The 23,381-nt window shown below is 37.7% G+C and overlaps 1 pseudogene; it reads left to right on the top strand.

Annotated features, from left to right (window-relative positions):
* The first annotated feature begins 21,116 nt into the window (after positions 1-21,116).
* Positions 21,117-21,216, top strand: LOC127099121 (uncharacterized; annotated as a pseudogene).
* The last annotated feature ends 2,165 nt before the right edge of the window (positions 21,217-23,381 follow it).

Raw genomic sequence — 23,381 nt, 5'->3', positions numbered from 1 at the left:
ATCACTAAATGGAGAAATTTTTAAATTCCGCTGCGCCTTGGATGACAATTCTCCTTCAAGTTGTTGGTAGAGTGTTCTACTTGTTGCACTGCTTACTTTGTGAAGGGAGAGACTTGCCAATCATATGATTTGAATTGTGTTAAAGTCTATGAATAGAGGTGAATACGATGAGCAACTGGTTCAAGCGCCCTGTTCCCAAAGACATTCAAAATGAGTTAATGGAATTCTCCACTCTCATTTATTCTCTATTACTTAAGGCTCATGCCACACAATTATAACCTTGATTAACAAGCTCTTGAAGAACCACCTTTGACATGCCTTGTATGATCCACTGCTTGGTATGATTGGGATGCCTTGATTGAGAGTCTGACTTGAGGCCTTGAGGTCCACAACTTACAGAATGAGCCTTATCAAGTGATCAAGGTCTTTTGATCACTTGAATATATACTGTGGGGATTATACAAGATCAAATGATTTAGTTAATCAAAATTGCTTTTGATCAACTTGAACTAAGGGTTTGAATTAGCTTGAAAAGTTGATTAGCCTAATCTAAGGTCTATGATTATTCACAAGCTATTCCTAAGGGAGCATGTAATGTTAATAAAAAACTTGATTAAAACCATATTATATTCTAAGTCAAAGATTGGTCCTAAAGGGACATGCATTTGTATGGCTAAAACAACAAAATAAACCCGTAAGGGCAAAATGGTCATTTCACAAAGATATCCAATTATGAGCACAAATTAAATTCTAGTTAAAATCTAACTAGAGCCTAAAATTTGATTAAGTCTTAAAATTGGTTCTAACCTAATGTTTAGAAATTAAACTAAACTAAACTCTAAAATCAATTAGAATCTAATTAATCCTAATTTTTATTCTAATTGAAATTCTAAGCTAATTAGCTCAAGATCCTAATTAATCCCTAAACTTGATTAAACTAACATGAAGATTAACAAGAATTAATCATGATTAAAACCTAATTAAGCTAAAACGACTAACATAATCTAAATCGATTAAGCTAAAAAAACTAAAAACAACTTGGGGTGCGCAACCTAGTCATCGGTGCCTGTAGTAAAAACGTAGACCTGATCATACTGAGGCCCAAGCCCATGCCGGATCCAAACAAGTCTGATGGTGGAGGGTGGAATCACAATCCGTTTGGGCCCTAGGTACAAACCGGATCCGAAACTCAAATCACATGGAAAGCATACTCGGTGCCGAAGCCAGAAGGACCAAAAGATTCATCTGCTCGCGAAAAAGTCATCAACAACATACTGAAGCTTGACAACATACTGCTTATCCAAAAAATCTGATCGCGACTCCTCCGTCTTTGTTGTTGCGTTCCCGGACTCACCTAGGGTTTAAAAGCTTGACAACATCGACATCATGTTCTCAGGACTCGACCTTCGCTTCGTAGTTTGAAGCTTTATCAACATCATCATCACGTTCAAACTTCGGCTCACATATTTGGAACTAAACATCACATTTTCCACCTTCGCTTACAATTTGAATCGTTCAAGGATGGCGTTCATCAATCAATTTCGAACTTCCATGGATTCTTTTATACCCCAAAATTTTCCCTCCCCTTTTCTTCACATCTTCATCTAGCCGTTTGACTAGGGTTCATTCGCATGCATTATTAACTCATGCATAAGAACCATTCATCACCATGGATTTTAAGTGTTTGGCATGCATGGCTTTGGTTTGTTTGTATAACAACTAGAAATGCTTGGTTTGGAATTTCCCCGAGGTACCGACGCTTCGAAAACCCTAATCTCAAGTGATCTCAGTGCGTCTCACTCAGCATTCGGTACTTGGTCTGTCCATTTTGGCCCCCTTGGTGCTCGAGTCTTTTGGTCATAATCCACGTCCTTGGTCTAATAACTTCCATCCACTTTCATTCATTCACTCGATCATTGTCATGCCACTATGCTCGATCCATAGGTTCCCGTCTCTCGCTTCCATGTATCAGTTATAGATCTTCGGTTTGAGTTTATGGTTGTGTTCATGTATTGAGTCAATCCACTTTCATTCAATTAGCCAATCTCTTTCATTTTTATCCCCCAAAATATTCATTACATACAAAAAAGGTGCAAAAAAGGTGTAATACATTGCAAAAACGCATTTTTGGATATTTTTACTTTGTGAGTCGACTCATGACTCGGTGCAAAACCCCTGGGTCCGAACAGGTCGACTCACAGGTCAACTCAATTTTGGGAAACTTGAGTGAGTCGACTATGTAGCGGGGTATTCGTTACCTTCAAATTTATTGACTAAATCGAAAGTAAAGCATATAATTCGAGTCACCACCGCACTTCTATTTATCCAAAGGAAAGGTTAGAAAGCGAATAAAAACTGAGAAGTTTTATCAAATCAAAAACTAATAAAAATGTCAGAGATCTGGGTAAGGGGGTTGGTTATGCAATGAGAAGGTTTTAAGCACCCAAAACATCCTTAGTACTCTAAGGGAGCCCTTTTTACAAATGTTGTATGGTAGGTTGGTATTTGTGAAAATATTTGTGCAAACATGATTGGGGAGATGAGAAGAGAATGTACAGATTATTTATAATTTTGTGTTTGAATGGATAAACCCATTGCCTACGTACCATCTTAAAAAAGGTAGGATAAAAACCTCGTAGTTCGGGGTAAAAATCTCAAAATAAGTTGGTGAATTGATTGGTCAAAAGCCTTAAGGTATTTTGTTATCAAAGGGAGAAAACTCAACCTAAACCACAAATCCACCATGTGAGGAGAGCTTCAACACACTAGTGAGGGATCCACCCTATAATAAGTATGAAAGACTTATAGTCCAATCACTAAGTATACAGGTGAGGTTTACATCAACCACTATGATAACTCAAACCTAATAGCTAATGTTTATGAAAAGCTTTGGCAAAAGTGGCCATTGGAACCACAAAACAATTTGAGTGAGTTGGATTTACCAATTAGAAGTATTCACAAAAAGAAGTCAAAGTTGACTTAAGATTCAATTCAAAATAAGTGTTATGAAAAGAGTTTGAAAAATCAAATGCATAGTGCCTAGGTTTCTAATTTTGAAAGCAATGTTAATGTTTGCACAAAAAAGTTTGGCTTGGGTTAAAGTGGAGAGAAGAAGAGAATGGCTAGATCCTAAACATGCAAAGATGAGGGAAGAGAAATAAAACCACTTGGAGTTCCCTTCTTGAGATCATAAAGATGATCCAAGTTGCTCATTTCCTTTGGAGTTAGCAAGCAATAAGCAATTAACTCAAGCAATCAAGCAAATATTCAATCAAGCTCCTAGGATCCTCCAATTTGGACTTGTCTCTCTTATCTTGGATGCTCATGACAATGGTGTTTCTAATAGCTCAAGTTTGGTATCCCTATCACAAGAACATACAAATCAAAAAGTTCCACAATGCAATAAAAAGAATGGACAAGAGTGAGTTTAGAATTAGGGGTCCTTTCAATTCATCTTTCAAGATTAAGCATTCTAAAGGCATGAGGCCTAGTTGCTCTTCAACATATTTAGCATTCTAAAGGCATGAGGCCTAGTTTCTCTTGAAACTCCATTTAGCATAGGTAAGGTCCTAAATCTAAGTCCTTTCTCCATTTGCATTGGGTTCACACAAACAAAAACAAAACAAGCACAAGGCAATAGTATATACACAATAATGTGCTCAAGTGAGCAAAAGACAAATGGCATAAACATAAACATGAGCTCAAGTGAGCAAAGGGAAAAGAAAAATGAATTAATGAGCAAGAAATTAAATTGCATTAAAGTAAATTGCAAGAATTAAATGCTTAATTAAAAGTTAGTAATTAGTAGTTAGTGTTAGTGTGCCATAAGGCAATTTAGCGCTATGTTAAGCAATCGTAAGTGGACTAATGTAGTAGTCACACCTATCTGAGGCCGGTCAATAAAACTATAGGCAAATAAACACAAGTTAGAGATCATGACTAGTAAGCCAAGCTCCTACAACTTGCCATGCCAAAAGAAAAGAAGAATGACCTTGTATGAATTTAGGTTTTTTGCTTGACCAAGAAGCAACCTATCTTTAATACAAAGCAATTCACTTGATCTTTGATCAAGATGAATTTGATTTGGATCAAAGAAGGTTAAGCCTCTCATATGTCAAGGCTAACCACCAATCAATAACTCGTTGGTCAAAAGAAAAAGAAGAAGAAGAAGATGGAAATGCAATGTACATAATTGAAATTGAAAAGACATAACCAAAATACATTGATCAATCATGAATGAAATCAACATCAATCAAAGGTAAACAGAAGTAAGATGAAGATTAGAAGTCAAGAAATAATAAAAATATTTTTGGTATTTTTTAGAAATAAAATAATACTTGAAATAAAATGAACAAATAAAGGTCAAACTTCAAATCCAATTCAAATCAACTTGGAAAAGTCCAATTGGATCATCATAAGTCTAACATGGTCAAACAAGGTTTGACAAAAATTTTCATCATTTTTTGAAAATAGAAACTAATTTTAAACAATTAAAAATGAAGAAAAATAACATAATTGGACTAAAATCTCAAATAAATCTCAAATCAATTAAGAAATTGATGAAAATATTTTTCATAGATCCATCATCATCCAAAGATGTTAAGAAAATATTTTTGGCATTTTTGAATATTGAAAAGTATTTTAAAAGAATTAAAAACAATCAGAATTGAAATAATTCACAAAAAATATTAAATGGAATCACAAAAATAATTAAAAATTATTTTTAGAAACTAGAATATAAGAGATTGTTTTTGCAATTGGTCCCATATTTTTGTGATTCCAAATAAAGAAGTTATGAATTTTTAAAAATAATTGGAATAAAAGAAAATTAAAACAGAAATTAAAAATAACAAAAATCCTGAGGCGTCAGATCATGGCTCATTAATTGATGTGGCTCATCAGACAGCCAAGAAGCGCGCGCGTATGGTGTGGATGAGTCAAACGCGTAACACTCAGCGTTAAAATAAGTCATAACATTCAAGGGTTGGGATTAGATCTGGGAACATGGATCCAAGGGCTAAGATTCAAACGCGTGGGGACGGTGGTGGAAACCACCGTCTTCTCCGGTGAGAAGGCCAGTTCCGGCCACCTGTTGCAGGTTTTTAAACCTCAACAAAAACGCGCGATCCACATAGCATTCGAAAGTTGGGGTGATGTACATCACCCCTGTAACCTTAGTTTTTGCTCAAGACTCTCATAGAAGGAGAAATCTGAGATGGAAAAACAAGGTACTTAATTTGAACTTGCTCAATTCACAAAATTAAAAGCACAAATCAATTGCCTCTCACATGAGGACTTCAGAGGTACCAACCAAACCAAGCAATGCACAATAATAAGGGAGATTCGAAGGAAAACAGTTGGAGAATCAACCTTTGAAGTGCAGCTTTTCAGTGCTTGATCCAATCCAATTCTTCAATGCAGCTTGCTCTTGAAGTAACAAGGAAGTTAGGCTAAGGAATTGTAAGTCAAAGATCAACCAATGAAGTTGAAATTTGAGCTTGAAAAATGAAGAGAAAAATTAGAATTCCTTTAATGGAGGGTTTGGGATTCAATTGTGCAGAGCTTCAGACGCTTTTAGGTTGAGATTTGAAGTGAGCAAACATGTCTATTTATAGCCAAGGCTGATGCAATGCCATGAAATATTCGTGTGTGCATGAGCTTGGGTCCTCCATGCATGGGCCTGTACAGGCGCATGTGAGGCCCAAACTCAATTGGTTTTGTATGCTGAACACAAATGAATGAGTTTTGGACGTGCAAATGGCAAGTCAATGTAGTATGCACGAAGATTTCACATGTTATGCATAATTGAACCCAAAACTTCACCTCTTCGAAAATGCTATTTGGAAAATTGAAACATATGCATGTGGGTAATGGTTGGAAAGGTCTTGACATAAGGAAAAAATTTTATGTTGAAAAAAATCCATTTGGAGTTGGGAAAATATTGAAAACTGGCCATGAAGTTCAATGTACAAAACATGTATTTGAGAAATTTGCCAAAATGGACCAACTTCAAGCCCTTCTGTTTCAATGATGAAAGCCTCAAATGACAAAACCTTCAACATCGGAGTTGTATATATTTCAAAGAAAATTAATTTGGACTTAAATTTTGCATCATTTGGATTTTTGATGAGAAAGTTATGGGCACTTTAAGTTGGACTTTTTCACATTTCAATGACTTTGGTCCAAAGTGACCTATAATGTTTTGTATTATCACATGTATTTATTTTAGGATTATGAAATTTTATCCAACATAACAATTGAATTAGAAATCTTAAAATTTCCAATGCACTTGGTCCCACCTCAAAATCATTAAAAATGAAGGAGTTAGGTCCTTGGGAAGTTGACTTAAAATTAGGGTTTCAGTCAAAATGACCTATAATGTTTTGAAATGAATGATGACCTTCCAAGTTTCAAATGAATTTTTGATGAACATGAAAGTTGTTCATATGGTTATTAAGAACATTTTTTATCTTAGGGTCATCATCATTTAACAATCACATCAAATGTTAGGTCTCAGTGGATTTCAAAATAGTCAGATGAATTGACTAATCAACTTCTCAAAGCCAAACTTCAAATCTTGATGAATTAATGATTGAGGACACTCACATGAGCTCAAATATGCCTAAAATGATTAATGAAATAACTTCCCTTGATTGTATTTGATCATAGGTTGAGGTTGCTTCATGAGCAAGGCACAATCAATGCATAGTTGAATTAGGGTTTCCTTGGGAAACAATCCTCAAGCCCTTTGGTTTATCTTGATCAAATTGACAAAATGAGATACTTGGGAGGAATATACGATGATTAAGAGCTTTGGTAACCATTTTCATGCTTGCTTTCACTTTCCTCTGGCCACTTCAATGGGCATAGGGACCTCCTAGGAGCCTTGGATCACATGACTGCTTGAGCTTCAAAACCAACAAAGTTAGTGAGATATTTTTGTGCTTTTGGTTAATAAAAAAAATAATAAAAGCAATAATATACAATTCAAGCATGCTTGGTGGTCTCAAACCAACTCACTCAAGTCCCAACCCTAGGGTAAAAAGCCAAGATGCTATGATCCTTGAGGCAAATGCAATGAGCAATGTTATGATGCCATGAGGGATCTTAGGGTCAAAATTAGGGTCTTACAGACTCATTTACTCTTCACGTCGACTCATTCTCCTTTTTCCTTTGAACCTTGTTCCCTAGGGTCAGAACAAGTCGAATCCCAGGTCGACTCAATTCTGGGAATTCCTGATTGAATCGACTCATTCATGCCTTGCGTCGACTCATTTCCAAATTTCCTTTGATTCATTTCTCCATGGGTTCGGACAAGTCGACTCCCAGGTCGACTCAACCTTGGGAAAATTTCTGTTTAAGTCGACTCATTCCCTGTTTGAGTTGTCTCATAACTTGTTTTGCAGGATTTTTGCACTACTAATGTGAGAAGGGAACTTTTTGGGTTGAAGCATGATTCTTCATCACTGAAGTTAGCTATAGCTTGCCGTCCAAGACAAGTATGCACACCTGCATGAACACCGGGAGAACCGTGAGAATTCAACAATAATCCAAGGTTCGTTACTTTATCAAGCTTCAATCACATGCATTGTGAATACAGTAATTCTGCAGCAAACCAAGTGCAACCAATTCCCAAACACTTGAATCATACAATTGGTAACCTACAGCTACAAGTCACCCACACCTAAATCAAATAAATAACATGTCATTAGCCAACATCAAAGATTAATTTCATTCAAATTTTCACCTGTAATAGCCAGTCATAAACCACCATTTCCATTAAATTAACCAATTAACTAACTTTCAACTCAGTGAGTTAACTACCTAAACTCACTGAGTTCATCCAAACTAACTCCAGACCCCTTTTAACTAACTCCAAGCCTAACTCCAAGCCTCATTGATCCCAAGCCTAATCTCTATAAATTCTCATCTTCACCGTCATTTAAAGTCTTCACTACTCACTACTCTCAACAGTTTCTACACTCTTTACAATCATCATCTTCAGCTCTCTGCAACCATTCTCTGAATCCTTTCCCTCTCACACTCAAAGCTACATTTCCTAAACTCCATTGAAGTTTCACATTGAAGTTTTAAGAAGAGTGAGCTTAACCTCATCACACTACAGTATTTTTGAAGAAGAAGAATTGGAGAACCGACACTAGAAGCAAAGGCAATATCTCACCTATTTGTACCAGTGGTTTTCCATCTTCACCTTCTCCGATCAACACTCGCCGGAGCAATTCTCAGCTTCGGAGGTAGGTCCTTTTTTTCATTGCATTTTGGTTGACATGCTGAACCGTGCACCATATTATTGCAAACCCCTATCACGAGGAGCTCCGAATCTTGTTCATGGAGGAGTATTTTAGATCTAAGTTCTTAGGGATTCTTGAGGATTCGGTCTCATTATCGGATTTAGGACATAAATTAGAGAATTTGGAGGGTAGATCCTTGTTCAGGAGATGGAGACGAAGATGTAGGTGTTTCCGCTTTTCATTTCCGGTAGCCACCACTTCCATAAGCGATTTTCGGCGCGGTGGCCACGGTAGAGCTCCGACACCGGTGGTGTGAGCAGCCTTGAAAAAGGGCGCAAACGTACACTCAAATTTTTCTGTTTTTTTCCAAGCCAACTCCCAATCTTTGAGGCTTATTTTCTGATTTGGCTTGTTACATTCTAAGCCCTATACAGTAGTATCTCACTCCAATTTTTCTGCTGCACCCCCTGGCTAAAAAGAAACTGTTCTGCATTGGGCTTTGGCAACTGAAGCCCATGCACTTGGACTATGTTTTGTTCTTTTTCCAGCATGCATACGAACCAGGCATGCACCCTTTGTTTTGCAAAGGCCCACACTATTTTATTTGTTTTGTTTGATATTTGTTTTGTTAATCAGATAACTTTGATTGATAGAATTTAGGTTAATTAGATCAATTAGGAGTTCAACTAGAATGTTCATAATTGGGATTGTAGATTCAATAATCATTAATTTGACAAAAGACCATTTTACCCTTTAGGGGTAATTTTGGACATTTTACTCATATAATCACATGCTCCTTTAGGATTAGAATTTAACTTAGAATTTTGATCCAAAGTCTCAACATTAACATGTTCCCTTAGGAATAGAATTAACATAGATTTTTTTATCGAGGTTTTGATTAACATGCACATGCTCCCCTAGGATTTTAACATAGGTTTTTAATCAACTTCAATCAACCATAACATGCTCCCTTATGCTAATTTGATCAATTCTAAACATTAGATTAGGTTTTAACCAAAAATTCCAAATCGCTTCAAACCCATGGTTCAAATTGATCAAAAGCAATTTTGATCAATTTAATCCTTTGAACTTGTATAATCCCACAGTCTAATTTTAGTGACCAAAAACCCTTGGTCACTTAATAATACTTTTCTTCCAAGTTGTGGAGCTCGAAGCCTCAAGTCAGATTCTCGATCAAGGCATCCTCAGTCATACCAAGCAATGGATTATACAAATGCTTCAAAGGTGGAAACTGCAAAAGCTAGTTAAATCAAAGTTAAAATTGTGTGGCATGAGCCTTAAGTAATAGAGAAGGAGTGAGACTGGAGAATTTCTACCCCCATTCTGAGTATCTTTGGGTATGGGACGTATGACCCAACGCTCATCGTATTCACCTCTATTCATAGACTTTAACACAATTCTAATCATATGATTGACAAGTCTCTCTCACTATAAAGCATCATATAACGAGCAAGGACTACATCAATAACTTATCAATCATAATTCAAGTTATACGACACGAGCCTTAAGCAATATAGAAGGAATGAGACTGGAGAATTCCTACCCCCATTCTAAATATCTTTTAGTATGCGACGAATGACCCAACGCTCATCGTATTTGCCTCTATTCGTAGACTTTAGTGCAATTCGAATCAAACGATTGATAAGGTCTTCATCAACACAAGAAACAACAAAAAATATGCTTCTCTCTCCACTTGAAAGTTAAGACGAGAGTTACATGCCGCGAGCCTGATCGCTCGACTGGGTGAGTCGAGAATGGGATACAAACTGCAAGTGCACAGTTCTATCGCGTAGTTTTAAAAGATATCGATCCCACAGGGACTTATGAATCGATATACCGTTATCTAAGGTTACTACGTAAATCTAAGGTGAAAATGTTTGATTGTTTGGGGCAAAACTAAGAGCTAAACTAATATCTAGATTAAATATTAATAAAACGGATATCGGTATGTAGTTTGTCAAAACTAGGGAATCAAGTCTTTGTCGGTTTCTTGGTTTTAAAATGAATCGTTTCGGTTAACTTTATTGGTTAAAGGTTCTATCTCAAACTCTCGCTCTGTTGAATAAACCATGATTTTATATTAATGTTGCTGTCACTTATAATTAAGTCAAAAACCATATTTTGAAAGCAATAAAGTTGCAGAAACTCTTTTTAAGAAAATACTGACCGTTTTAAACACCCTTATCTCAAACTCTCGCTCTGTTGACTTAGGTTATATAATTAAATCCAAATGCTTAACTCTCGTCCTCACATTCAATCTTTAAAAATACTTTTTGGAAAAGGTCAGAATTTAATTAACTCTAAAACTTGCTCTCGCCCTGATCTAGAATTAATGCCTAACTTACACTGTCCAGTTAAAATCTCAAACTCTCGCTCTATTGATTTTAACTTCTTTATGTCTTTTACTTTTGTAAAAAATCTTGTTATTAAACCTGTAAGTTGAGACCGTAAAAAGATTGATTTTGATTTTAAGTTTAGATAGACCGACTCAGTCTTGATCCCTTATTCTGCTTACTTTACATACCGATACCTAGGCAAATTAGGCAGACATGCTAAATAAATAAGAATTTATATCATGCATAAACAGACTCATTCCAGGCAGATAATATAGATAAATAATAAAACAAAATATTAAATAATGATTAAAGAACCTGAATGCGTAATACAATAGTCTTGAACACTCCACCACAAGCCGGTAGGATTTGTTCTTGGATTCTTCAATTAAACAGTAAATTAAATCAAGGAAATAAAACTGGAATATAACGTAAGGTTAAATCCGGTATAAAGTTGCACAATAGTTTCCGGTGTAGAAACTATTATGCGAAAAATATCTAAAAGCTAAAACGGGAAAGGTAAATTTGCAAGGGAAAAAGAATGTAAAGCTTGCAAAAGAAATAAATAAAATAAACAATGTTAAGTGCTGGAAAAGAAAAAATAAGCAAAAGCGTGAAAAGAAAATTGGCAGAGCTTCGGCAATATGAGCGTGGAAAAACCGGAGATCCAGAAACTTCCCAATTAGCTGCTATTTATACAGCTGCTGGTGTAACTGCTTTCCAAGGGTTTCCGTATGCGCGGTCTTTTTGTTCCGAGGGTTAAGCGTGCGTGGAAATAGCTTTCAACGTGGTCAGTTGAGTTCCTAGCGCCAAAAATATAGGGGAATGGTGTGACGCCCGTCACACCATGTGTGACGCTCGTCACGAGAGGGTACTTAGTGTGACGCTCGTCACAACCTTTGTGACGCCCGTCACAGGCATAACGTGCACTTTCTTTGGGCTGGGCTTGGTCTTTGTTATTTGTTTCCTTTTTATTCCTTTTTACACCTCCTTTTCTTCCCTTTTTCACTTTTGCTTCAAAATGGATACCTGACATAAATAGCAAGGAAATACTGCATAATATCTGATAAAATGAGATAAACTAAAGTAAATGATAATATAATCTAATTGAATTAAGTCTTAAAATGTGATATAATTTCGTGTTATCAAACTCCCCCATACTTAAATCTTTGCTTGTCCTCAAGCAAAATTCAGTATAGAACTTGTTAAAAGTTTTAGCCAGATGAAATTTCAAAGCACACATCAATTCGTACTAGGTTGCAAATGGATTTTTGTTTAGGAGGACTTGAGTTTAATCTTGACATCAACAACTACCGTTACAACTTAGATAACCCTACCTTATGCAAATCAGTTCAAGTACCCTATGATAGCTATCCTGGTTCCTTTGGTCTTATTTTACCCGTTTTCATTCTAGCGAAATCACATTAAGCCCTTTATCTTTTCGCGCACATAGTGGAGTAACCGGTTAGTGATTATGATCCGCTTTTAGCTAGAAGTTCTGGTACATAAGTCGGATAACTTCATTATTCAGTCCATTGCAAATTGCGGGGGATCGAACCGTAGTCCGCCCTACCAAGTTCAGTACCAGATTCCTACTGAACCAACTCATAATGGATCTTTCGTATTGTGCTTTTGCATGATCTGCAACCTTTAGATTAAATGATCTGGTAAGGATCACCTAATTTAATTAGTGCATTTCTTGATATATTTATATATCTTAGGTTACTTTGGGGATCATTCACTTATATTCATCGGCTCTCCACGTAGTTTGCTATTAAGATGGTGCTGACTTCTGTATAAACTACTTGGGGTTGCCATAGAACTAAAAGTTCAAGGAATCGGTATAATAGGTACTTATCCTGATCTAACATATTGAGGTTCTCAGAGCGTTGTTATGGTAATGATTTTGTTTTGATTTCACTCAAATTTTATAAAGTAAGCGACCTTTATACTTATTGGGTGTGTTAAAAATTTGTTATGGCTCATGAAAATTGAGGGAATAGATAATAGAAATATTTCACACTCGGACTTTTTTTTTTTTTTTTTTAAACAGTAAGAAAGGGAAATAACAATGAAAGGGAAGGTAACATACTTGAAAAATGGAAATAGGAAGAATATTGTTTCCCCCCCATACTTAAACTAAACATTGTCCTCAATGTTTTAAGGGAAAGAAATACAAAATGGAAATGCAAAGAAAATAACAACTAAGGCTGCCTTCCGCCTCTGGTTCTTGGACCTGGTGATCTTTGACGTATGTCTAAGTTGTCGAACCTGCTAAACAACTCAGTAAACCGCTGGTCGGTTATGGCATTCCTAGCGTCTTGTTGCTGTTGCATTTGATGCATCATCTGCAGCATCTCGACATTTTATGCCTGCATTCCATCGATAGCATCCATAATGTCGTCGTTGGTTGCAGGCCTTCTTCGTCGACGACGTTGGGAGGATGGGCCAGTTGCATTACCGGAAGGGTTGGGCGGGACTGAATGTTGTGTAGGAGGATGATCACCTTGTTCCATTTCTTCAAACTCATCTGTTTGTGGGTTTGTTTGTAAAGGCTCGGTGGTTTCAGGAGCGTTTAGATCATAGAGGTGGCGGTCGGGGTTTGTGACATCAGTTAGGGCGATATTTGGTAGAACAACGCTTGGGACTGCCTGGTTGTTCACCATAAGATAATATCCTCCGCCTACTCTGTTTTTAATCAGGCGGCTGGAGCGGCAATAGCTGATATCCATAGACAGGGGAGGTAGGGATTCTAAAGTTTGGAGTTTATCCCCTAGGTTCAGGCCAAGTGCTATGGATGTTATTAATCCACCAATTATAAAGGGTTGCCGGCCTCTAGCACATAAGGTGCGGATATGATGAAAGAGAAAAGAGGCGGCGTTTACCTGAGTATCCGGTTCGAAGACGCATTGGAGGAAAAATAGCTCCTTTGAGTTGACCTTGCTGTTGTTTGGTCTTCCAAAAATTGTGTTTTGCAAGATGCGGATGAAGTACCGGATAGTGGGGTTATGTATATGGGAGAGAAGGAGTTCTTCCCAGTTGTAGGTATCTATACCGGTAATTTTCTTAAAAAGGCCAAAAACGCCAACTGTGTTCCAGTTTGAGTTTGGAGGGATTCTGGGGTGTACCTGACCTTCTATGGGAAATTGTAACATGGTACTCAATTGGTTTTGGGTTAAGGAGTACTCGGTGTTGAACATACGGAAGGTTGCGGTACCGGTTAAAAATTCGTCTTCACCGGCGGGAGTGGTGTAGTCGTATGAACTTAAGAATTCTAAGGTTAGGGATGGGTAGGTGGGTTGATTATGAGTGCAAAGGAAGGTTAAGTCGGCTAGGCGGAGCATCCATTCGATACCTTGGAGTAATCCTAATTGTTGTAAACAAGTTAAATCGGGGTACCTGGTGGAAACGACGCCTCGCTGTTGGAAACGTTCGAATTGCTCTTGCTGGTAGTTGTCATCTCCGGATCGGAAGATGATATTTCCGAAATTTTGATTTCCCGCCATTGTGATGAATTTTGAAGGGATGATTTGGAAAGAAAAAGAAATGTATTTGATATGAGAGAATTGTTTTGTGGTGAATGAAGGAAGTTTTGGTAGGTATTTATAGGAGAAGGGTTGGAAGATAGAAAGAAAAAGTGGTTGAAGAGTAATTAAGTGTGGTTAAATGAAAAGTGAATGGGGAATGTAAAAAGGTAAGGGGTGTAACGTTCGTCTCCAACGGCTCCCTAACGTTCACATGTCTGAGGGGCGTTACGCTCGTCACAAGGGTGTGACGTTCGTAACAGGAGTTATGCGTGCCGTTCGTCATGGAGTGTGTGACGCTCGTCACACAGTTCTTTTTGGCAGGGCATTCAGCAGCGCTTCACATAATTAATCTGGAGATGAATTTATTTTGATTATTTTGTTTTATTTGGTTTTTAGATTGTTCTATTTAATTTAGCTAATTAATTTGTGTTGCATGCTATTCTATTTCTCATAATAATAATTCATTCTGAGTAACAGTAGAACAGTAGAGAACATAGCCATTGCATAAATTAAATAAATAAAAGCTTTAATAAAATTAACATAATGTAATACAGGAAGGGAAAACAATGAAATGAAAGGAAAATAAATGCGAACATGAATTCAAATAACATTAATGAAAAATCTAGCCTAAAACTAAATAACTTAGAAAGAAATAACTAAATTCCATCTATCTTCGGATCTCTGGCCGGAGGAGCAAAAGAGTTAACACGATGCCGCAACATACGTAACTGACTTGCCGTGCTGCTCATGTATTCTAGGACTTCATGCCTCAAGTTGTGGAAATCTTCCCTGAGGGCGTCTTGTTCTGACATCAAAGCTTCAATGACGGTTTTAATATCTGTTCCTGGCATATGATGTCGGAGATCAGGCATGGCTGATTCTTCGGTCAGGACAGGCTGAGGAGGAGGATCAATATCATAGTAGCCGGAAGGTGTCTGAGGGTCAGATTCAGCTTGAGAGATATGGTCAACATAGTGCTCATAGTCATCACAAATCTCATAGTCCTGGATGGATTCAGTGGATCCAGCAGGAGTTGGGGTTTCATTCAGGTTATAGAGCCAGTTCCTTTGGTTATGAACACTAGTTCTAGGATCGGGCATGGTGAATAGGCAGAGAACCTGGTTATCAATAATAAGCTCAAACTCATCAGACCCTATGTTTGCTATAAACATAGTGTTGAAGAGGAAGGGTATACTCATAGTAGTAATGCCACAAAAAGGGCTAAGGTCAAGCATAGGCTGACGTAATCCAATAGCATTACCTATCATAGTGATCAAACCGCCTATTCTAATGGGTGCTCGCTCATCCTGGATAAGGTGGTCCAAATTAGCTAACATAAAAGTAGCACCGTTTACTGGACGGTTCTGGGAAGCACAAAATATGATGAAGAGTTCATCACGTGAAACTGAAGTACTATTTGGCTTCTTCCCAAATAAAGTGTGGGTCAGGATCTTATGGAAATAGCGAAAAGCCGGGTTATGTATGTTTCCAGAGAGAAACTCATGTTCTTCGGGCTCATCATTTCCAGTCAGCTTACCCCAAAAGTGTTCAAGCTCTCTATATTCAAAAAGTTCTTCCTGGCTTACAGTGAATGTATCAAAGGAGGTAGGAAAACCCAAAAGGTTGGTGAAGTCTCTAATATTAAATTGGTACTCCATATTGAACATTCTGAACTGGATAAAACCTCTGCTAATTCCTTTTCCATGGCTGGGTAGATAGATTAATGAACTAAGGAATTCTAGTGTGAGTCTCCGGTAGGTGGTGAAATGTCTCAAGATAGAGGAGGTCTCCCATCCTATCTGATTCAGCAAAAACAGGACACTCTGTCTCAGTCCAAGGGCAGTCATAGCCCAATCATCAACATATAAACTAGGTAGCATCTCTCTAGCGGCTAGTTCTTCAAACTTTTGTTTCTGAGCCATTCCTCTGAACTTGATACCCATACGATCAAAATGTCCCATCTGGTTAGTGTTAGCTAGAGAAAAGAAACATGAGTTTAAGTCAGGATTTGGCCAAATGCCGAAAGAAGAAAAGAATTATTATTATTATATATATATATATATTTTTTTTCTTTTTGAATAAATCAATAATGAATACTAAATAGAAATTAAAAGAATAATTAAGAGAAAAATAGGGAAATGATAATAATAATAGAATAATAAAATAACAAATTAATTTGTGGGTTGTCTCCCACTAAGCGCTTTGTTTAAATGTCGCAAGCTCGACAAAGAAACTGTTAAATATAATCTATAGATCCTGGGGGCGTTTCGTCTAAGTGTAGAATTTGCGAATCCTCGTTGGTTTCCGCATAGTGATAATGTTTCAGACGTTGCCCGTTTACGGTGAACGGTTCTGTAGATTGTCCTTTTATTTCTACCGCTCCACTGGGAAAGATTTTAGTGATATGAAAAGGTCCTGACCATCTGGATCGTAGTTTTCCCGGGAATAACTTTAGTCTAGAGTTAAATAAAAGTACTGCGTCGCCTTGCTTGAAGATTTTCCTTGATATACGCTTGTCATGCCATTGTTTTGTTCTTTCTTTATAGATTTTGGCATTTTCATAGGCGTCTCTTCTGAGTTCCTCTAATTCGTTTATGTCAAGGATTCTCTTTTCACCGGCGGCTTTATAATTCAAATTTAAATTTCTAATAGCCCAATAGGCTTTATGTTCTAATTCTACCGGGAGGTGACAGGATTTTCCATAAATGAGCTTAAATGGGGTCGTCCCTATGGGAGTTTTATAAGCAGTTCGGTATGCCCACAAAGCTTCTGGTAATTTCAATGACCAATCTTTCCTTGAAGTGGCGACCGTTTTTTCTAGTATTTGCTTGATTTCTCTGTTAGATACTTCCACTTGTCCACTGGTTTGAGGGTGGTAAGGTGTTGATATCCTATGTCTCACTCCATATTTAAGTAGTAGTTTTTCGAGTACCTTGGATATAAAGTGTGATCCACCATCACTGACTACTATTCTTGGGATGCCAAATCTCGGAAATATTATATTTTTAAAGAGTCTAGTTACTACTCGGGTGTCATTTGTTGGAGAAGCTATAGCTTCGATCCATTTTGATACGTAGTCAACTGCCACGAGTATGTATTTGTTACCGAAAGAGGATGGGAAAGGTCCCATGAAGTCTATCCCCCACACGTCAAAAATCTCTACTTCCAAAATACCTTTTTGTGGCATCTCGTCACGTCTAGATATGTTTCCCGTGCGTTGACATCTGTCACACTCCTTAATAGCCGCATGTACGTCCTTCCATATAGTTGGCCAATAAAAGCCAGCTTGTAGGATTTTAGAGCAGGTCTTGGATGTACTTGTGTGTCCACCATAAGGCGCAGAGTGACAGTGTTGGATTATATTTTCTACCTCTTCTTCGGGTATACATCGACGGAAAATACCATCGGGGCCTCTTTTGAAAAGTAAGGGATCATCCCAGTAATAGTGTTTTATGTCGTGGAAGAATCGTTTCTTCTGCTGGTAAGATAAAGTAGGTGGAACTATTCCGGCAGCTAAATAATTGACTAGATCAGCGTACCATGGTGTGACAGATATAGCTAAGGTGGTTTCTACTTGCATGTCGGAGTTGTTCTCTTCCAAAGTAGCTATGAGTTTATCATACGAGAAATCATCATTAATGGATGTTCTTTCCGGTTCAAGATTCTCAAGTCTAGAGAGGTGGTCTGCTACTACGTTTTCAGTTCCTTTCTTGTCCTTGATTTCTAAGTCGAATTCTTGTAGTAACAAGATCCATCTTAGGAGTCTAGGTTTAGCATCTTTTTTTGTTAAAAGGTACCTGATAGCAGCGTGATCAGTGTAAACTATTATTTTGGCTCCTACCAGGTAAGAACGAAATTTATCTAGCGCAAATACCACTGCTAGGAGTTCTTTCTCGGTTGTGGCATAATTCATCTGTGCTTCATCCAGGGTTCTGCTAGCGTAATATATAACGTGAAGCTTTTTATCCTTTCTTTGTCCTAAAACAGCACCTACAGCATAATCATTGGCATCGCACATTATTTCGAATGGTTCATTCCAGTCTGGTGTCTGCATAATGGGTGCGGAGATCAATGCTTGTTTAAGAGTTTGAAATGCTTTTAAACAGTTATCGTCGAATATGAATTCAGCATCTTTCATCAACAGTCCAGTTAAGGGTTTAGTTATCTTAGAGAAGTCTTTGATGAATCGTCGGTAAAAACCGGCGTGTCCTAAAAAACTTCGTACTTCTCTCACGGTTCTTGAGGGTTGAAGATTTTTGATTACCTCTGTTTTGGCTTTGTCTACTTCAATTCCTCTGTTCGAGATGATGTGTCCTAAAACAATGCTTTCTTGTACCATAAAGTGGCACTTTTCCCAATTAAGTACTAAGTTTACTTTTACACATCGCTCAAGAACTCTTTCCAGGTTTTCAAGGCATTCTTCGAAACTTTGTCCGTATACAGAAAAGTCATCCATAAATACTTCCATGATGTTTTCGAGAAAGTCGGCGAATATTGCCATCATGCATCTTTGAAAAGTTGCAGGGGCATTACACAGACCAAACGGCATTCGTCTATAAGCGAAGGTACCAAAAGGGCATGTGAATGTTGTCTTTTCTTGGTCATCAGGGTGAATTGGTATTTGAAAGAAGCCTGAATAACCGTCTAAATAACAGAAATGTGAATGTTTAGCTAATCGTTCTAACATTTGGTCAATGAATGGTAAAGGGAAATGATCTTTTCGGGTTGCTTTGTTTAGTTTCCTATAATCAATGCACATTCTCCATCCCGATTCGATTCGTTTAGTTATAGTTTCTCCTTTTTCGTTTTCAATGACGGTTATGCCTCCTTTCTTTGGTACAACGTGTACAGGACTAACCCATTTGCTATCAGATATAGGATATATAATACCTGCTTCCAATAACTTGGTTATTTCTTTCTTTACTACCTCACTTAGGATCGGATTTAGTCTTCTCTGGTGTTCCCTAGAGGTTTTACAGTCTTCTTCTAACATGATGTGGTGCATACAAATAGAAGGGCTTATTCCTTTAAGATCGGTGATGTGGTATCCTAGTGCGGTTGGATATTTTCTTAAGATATGTAGGAGTTTTTCTGTTTCGAGTCTTCCTAGATCTGCATTAACTATCACAGGTCGTTCAAGTTTTAAGTCTAGGAATTCATATCTCAGATTTTTGGGAAGTGTTTTCAAATCAGGGGTTGGTTTGTTAAGACACTGCGTAGGATCCGGTGTTATTGCTAGGCATTGTTTAGATTTGTCCTCTAGAAGATAGTCTGATGATTTGTCTTCTCCTGACTCTGCTTCTTTTATGCATTCATCGATGATATCCATGAAGTAACATGTATCTTCTATTGCAGGTGCTTTCAAGAATTGGGAAAGAATGAATTCAATTTTCTCTTCACCTACTTCGAAGGTGAGTCGTCCTCGTTTTACGTCTATGATTGCACCGGCAGTTGTTAAGAATGGTCTTCCTAGTATAATAGGTGTAGTATCATCTTCTCTAATGTCCATAATTGTGAAGTCAGTGGGAATGTAAAACTGACCTATGCGTACGAGAACGTTTTCAAGGATTCCTACAGGATATTTGATGGAACGATCTGCTAATTGCACAGACATTTTGGTCGGTCTTAATTCTCCCATTTCCAGTTTCTTACATATGGATAAAGGCATAACGCTAATTCCGGCTCCTAAATCGCATAAGGCTTTGTCGATGACAAATTTTCCTATGTGACAGGGTATAGAGAAACTACCCGGATCCTTGAGTTTAGGGGGCATGTTTTGGATTATAGCGCTACATTCGGCAGGGAGTGTAACGGTTTCGCTATCCTCAAGTTTCCTTTTATTAGAAAGAATTTCTTTTAAGAATTTAGCATATGAGGGCATCTGCGTAATAGCTTCGGTAAACGGAATTGTAACGTTTAATTGTTTAAGGAGATCAACAAATTTTCTAAATTGGCCTACATCTTTGGTTTTAACAAGCCTTTGAGGGTAAGGTATAGGTGGTTTGTAAGGTGGTGGAGGTACATAAGGTTCCTTCTTTTCTAGGGTTTCCTTATTACTCTCTTCCTTTTCCTTAGGTTCACTTTCCTCAGTAGATTTCTTAGGGTCTTGGTTTTCTATCCTTGGGTCAGACGGTCCTTCCACTTCCGTTCCACTTCTTAATATAATTGCATGAGCTTGGCTTCTCGGATTAGGTTGGGGCTGTCCAGGGAATGTACCAGTTGGTGCAGCAGTAGGTGCTTGTTGTTGAGCTACTTGAGATATTTGCGTTTCCAGCATTTTATTATGGGTAGCCAAGGCATCTACTTTGCTTGCTAGTTGTTTAAGTTGTTCGCCAGTGTGTATGTTCTGGTTTAAGAAATCTTTATTGGTTTGTTGTTGGGAAGCTATAAAGTTTTCCATCATGATTTCCAAGTTGGATTTTCTAGGGGTATTATTGTTAGGATTCGGTTTCTGATATCCCGGAGGTATAGATGGGGCTTGATTTGGAGACTGTCCAGGTGCGTATAAAGCATTATTACTCTTATATGAGAAGTTTGGATGGTTCTTCCAATTTGGGTTATAGGTATTCGAATAGGGGCTTCCTTGAGCATAGTTTACTTGCTCTGCTTGGATTCCAGTCAAGAGTTGACATTCCGCAGGAGTGTGGCCTTGGATTCCACAGACCTCGCAATTCTGAGTTATAGCAACCACGGCGGCTGGAGGTGATACGTTTAAACTTTCAATTTTCTGGACCAAAGCATCCACTTTTGCATTGACGTGATCAAGGTTACTTATCTCGTACATGCCAGTTTTCGGTTGAGGTTTTTCCACCGTTGTTCGTTCGGTTCCCCACTGATAGTGGTTTTGGGCCATGCTCTCGATAAGCTGGTAAGCATCAGCGTAAGGTTTGTTCATTAGTGCACCACCTGCAGCGGCGTCTATTGTTAACCTTGTATTGTATAAGAGACCATTATAAAATGTGTGAATTACTAACCAGTCTTCCAAACCATGGTGTGGGCAAAGTCTCATCATGTCTTTGTATCTTTCCCATGCTTCGAAAAGAGACTCGTTGTCTTTCTGTTTAAATCCGTTTATCTGGGCTCTTAACATAGCTGTTTTGCTTGGCGGAAAATATCGGGCAAGAAAAACTTTCTTCAACTCGTTCCATGTGGTGACTGAGTTGGAAGGAAGTGATTGAAGCCATCTTCTAGCGCTATCTCTTAATGAGAAAGGAAAAAGACGAAGTCGAATTGCCTCTGAAGTGACACCATTAGCTTTAACAGTATCAGCGTATTGGACAAATACGGATAAATGAAGGTTTGGATCTTCGGTAAGATTTCCAGAGAATTGGTTCTGTTGCACAGCCTGCAACAATGAAGGTTTAAGTTCAAAGTTGTTTGCTTCGATTGCGGGCGGAGCAATACTTGAATGCGGTTCATCTTGCGATGGAGCGGCGTAATCTCTAAGAGCACGAGCTGGTTCTGCCATCTCGGTTAAAGAAGGAAGATCTTTGAGATCAGGAAGGTCTATAGGAGGGAGATTGTTTTCAGCACGATATTCCCGAATTCGTCGTAAGACTCGGAGATATAGTTCGATATCGTTGATTCGTAAATAGAGCGGTTCGCGTTGAGAGCGAGTGCGTGGCATACAAATCAACGAAAGAAAGAAAATAGAAGGAAAAGAAACCTTAGTCTCTACAGCGTAACGGAAGAGTTACGATATCGATTGAATAAAAGTCCCCGGCAACGGCGCCAAAAACTTGATCGCTCGACTGGGTGAGTCGAGAATGGGATACAAACTGCAAGTGCACAGTTCTATCGCGTAGTTTTAAAAGATATCGATCCCACAGGGACTTATGAATCGATATACCGTTATCTAAGGTTACTACGTAAATCTAAGGTGAAAATGTTTGATTGTTTGGGGCAAAACTAAGAGCTAAACTAATATCTAGATTAAATATTAATAAAACGGATATCGGTATGTAGTTCGTCAAAACTAGGGAATCAAGTCTTTGTCGGTTTCTTGGTTTTAAAATGAATCGTTTCGGTTAACTTTATTGGTTAAAGGTTCTATCTCAAACTCTCGCTCTGTTGAATAAACCATGATTTTATATTAATGTTGCTGTCACTTATAATTAAGTCAAAAACCATATTTTGAAAGCAATAAAGTTGCAGAAACTCTTTTTAAGAAAATACTGACCGTTTTAAACACCCTTATCTCAAACTCTCGCTCTGTTGACTTAGGTTATATAATTAAATCCAAATGCTTAACTCTCGTCCTCACATTCAATCTTTAAAAATACTTTTTGGAAAAGGTCAGAATTTAATTAACTCTAAAACTTGCTCTCGCCCTGATCTAGAATTAATGCCTAACTTACACTGTCCAGTTAAAATCTCAAACTCTCGCTCTATTGATTTTAACTTCTTTATGTCTTTTACTTTTGTAAAAAATCTTGTTATTAAACCTGTAAGTTGAGACCGTAAAAAGATTGATTTTGATTTTAAGTTTAGATAGACCGACTCAGTCTTGATCCCTTATTCTGCTTACTTTACATACCGATACCTAGGCAAATTAGCCAGACATGCTAAATAAATAAGAATTTATATCATGCATAAACAGACTCATTCCAGGCAGATAATATAGATAAATAATAAAACAAAATATTAAATAATGATTAAAGAACCTGAATGCGTAATACAATAGTCTTGAACACTCCACCACAAACCGGTAGGATTTGTTCTTGGATTCTTCAATTAAACAGTAAATTAAATTAAGGAAATAAAACTGGAATATAACGTAAGGTTAAATCCGGTATAAAGTTGCACAATAGTTTCCGGTGTAGAAACTATTATGCGAAAAATATCTAAAAGCTAAAACGGGAAAGGTAAATTTGCAAGGGAAAAAGAATGTAAAGCTTGCAAAAGAAATAAATAAAATAAACAATGTTAAGTGCTGGAAAAGACAAAATAAGCAAAAGCGTGAAAAGAAAATTGGCAGAGCTTCGGCAATATGAGCGTGGAAAAACCGGAGATCCAGAAACTTCCCAATTAGCTGCTATTTATACAGCTGCTGGTGTAACTGCTTTCCAAGGGTTTCCGTATGCGCGGTCTTTTCGTTCCGAGGGTTAAGCGTGCGTGGAAATAGCTTTCAACGTGGTCAGTTGAGTTCCTAGCGCCAAAAATATAGGGGAATGGTGTGACGCCCGTCACACCATGTGTGACGCTCGTCACGAGAGGGTACTTAGTGTGACGCTCGTCACAACCTTTGT

This window comes from Lathyrus oleraceus, chromosome 6, assembly GCF_024323335.1.
Source record: "Lathyrus oleraceus cultivar Zhongwan6 chromosome 6, CAAS_Psat_ZW6_1.0, whole genome shotgun sequence".
NCBI classification, from domain to species: Eukaryota; Viridiplantae; Streptophyta; class Magnoliopsida; order Fabales; family Fabaceae; genus Lathyrus; species Lathyrus oleraceus.
This window is presented reverse-complemented; position numbering and strand designations above follow the sequence as displayed.